This window comes from Vigna unguiculata, unplaced genomic scaffold, assembly GCF_037176805.1.
Source record: "Vigna unguiculata cultivar grain cowpea cultivar isolate G323 ecotype 2 unplaced genomic scaffold, ASM3717680v1 ptg000023l_ERROPOS12688706, whole genome shotgun sequence".
Taxonomy (NCBI): Eukaryota; Viridiplantae; Streptophyta; class Magnoliopsida; order Fabales; family Fabaceae; genus Vigna; species Vigna unguiculata.
Window position 1 is genome coordinate 17501 of NW_028196665.1, and position 2500 is coordinate 20000.

A 2500-nucleotide genomic window follows, 5' to 3' on the forward strand; every position below is an offset into this window, starting at 1 on the left:
TTTTCCAGCGTCATCCCCCCAAGTTGCCTTGTTCGCAGTTCGGTCTAGTTCACTCTTTTCCAGCATCATCCCCCCAAGTTGCCTTGTTCGCAGTTTGGCCTAGTTCACTCTTTTCCAGTGTCATCCCCCCAAGTTGCCTTGTTCGCAGTTTGGCCTAGTTCACTCTTTTCCAGTGTCATCCCCCCAAGTTGTCGTTGCCAACAACCCAAGAGTCCATAGTATTCGGAGTTCTAGCGGGGCCTCCCCTTGCTTCCAACAACCCAAGAGTCCATAGTATTCGGAGTTCTAGCGGGGCCTCCCCTTGCTTCCAACAACCCAAGAGTCCGTAGTATTCGGAGTTCTAGCGGGACCTCCCCTTGCTTCCAACAACCCAAGAGTCCATAGTATTCGGAGTTCTAGCGGGGCCTCCCCTTGCTTCCAACAACCCAAGAGTCCGTAGTATTCGGAGTTCTAGCGGGGCCTCCCGTTGCTTCCAACAACCCAAGAGTCCATAGTATTCGGAGTTCTCGCGTGGCCTCCCATTGATTCAAACAACCCAAAAGTCCATCTTCTTCGCAGTTCAACATCGCCTCCCTCGTTTCCAACAGGCCCAAAGGTCGTCTTCTTCGCAGATCCACGAAGAGCTCATCACGATTTGCCACATTCCATTTCCCACGGGTTGTCAACAACACTTTCTCACACTTCCCGCAATCGAGTACGTGCATGACATGCCAAAGCACATCTTATTTGCCTTCCATCGCACTCAAGACGACGGGTTGTGGAAGAACGATATTGTTCACAACAAGTTCAAGGACAACGTCTCAATCAAGGGACACAACCGAATTATGTTGACTGGGTCGCTAAAGTAAACCCGAGTTCATATAATGCACCGCATCCAAAAGAACTAGCCACAACACGTGCATCACTGAGATGTTTCACTAGATGGAACACGTGCGTGACATTAGGATCCTCCAACACCTCTTCGTGATGGAAAGATAGAATTCGAAGCAACCACAGAAGTACCGTCTAGTGGGTAGGCAACACAGGGACTGATCAACCAATATCACCCAAGGCAACGGGTGAAAATGGAAGAGATGCATGCTTGACCGTTCGATACGCAAGGCATGGAGCCAGCCAGCAAGTGCATCTCGATTACAACTCACACACCCTCACGTTCGCAAGACACCACACCACAAGACGGTCCACCCCCCACCTACCATGGGCAAGCAAGCAAATGGAAACATCAAGTGACGCAGGGTCAAGCATCGCTAGGCATGAAAATAACTTTCCACAATATCCGAGGGACTAGCTGCCGAGCTAACCAACGATCAGTGACGACCGTGTGTTGGTATTAATAAAGCTCAACAACTATGAAGAGGCTAGTTGTGCCATGATAAACATGCTAACGCACGCACCACGTGAGGGGGGAGGCCTCATCAAGCTCCCTTTAAAACCTGCCAGTGTGGAGCTGGCCGGCTCAAGGAGCACTCCCCCCCTATAAGAGGTTAATATGCAAAAGGCAAAATTGTACAAGTAGATACACTTTTTTTGAGCAGACATAAGTCCATATCTCGGGCTACACTTCGAATTTTGATGCGATTTTTTGCAGTAATTCGTAGAATAATGGTATCTCCTTGCTCACCAAATTTCATAATTTTTCTCGAAGGGGAACTATTTTTTTTATTTTTTTTACTTACCGGGTATGTGTAAAATCGGGAAAAATAGAAAAGCACATGTAGACTTCGAATTTCGACCTCATTTTTTCCAGTCCACCACTAAACAATATCACGAACCTCCCCAAAAAATTTCATTCAGTTTGGCCAAGGTCTTAAATTTGACAAATTTTGGCACCAAGCTATCTAGTCGCGGTGCACCGACCAACTTGGCCAAGTGCAAAATGCATCCAATTCAAAACTTTTGTGCACCAACACTTTTACAGTACTCATTTGGGGACATTTGGAGGCCTTTCCAACCCTCACATCTCAAAAACCACGAATTTCATTTTTTCACAAAACTCCACACAAGCCATCTAGCTATGCCGCGGTGCACCGACCAACTTGGCCAAGTGCAAAATGCATCCAATTCAAAACTTTTGTGCACCAACACTTTTACAGTACTCATTTGGGGACATTTGGAGGCCTTTCCAACCCTCACATCTCAAAAACCACGAATTTCATTTTTTCACAAAACTCCACACAAGCCATCTAGCTATGCCGCGGTGCACTGACCAACTTGGCCATGTGCAAAACCCAACCAACTCAAAACTTTCGTGCACCAAGACTTTCATGGTATTCATTTGGGGGCATTTGGAGGCCATTCCAACCCTCACATCTCAAAAACCACGAATTTCATTTTTTCACAAATCTCCCCACCAAGCCATTTAGCTATGCCGCGGTGCACCGCCAACCTTGGCCATGTGCAAAACCCTCCGAACTCAAAACTTTCGTGCACCAAGACTTTCATGGTATTCATTTGGGGGCATTTGGAGGCCTTTCCAACCCTCACAACTCAAAAACCACGA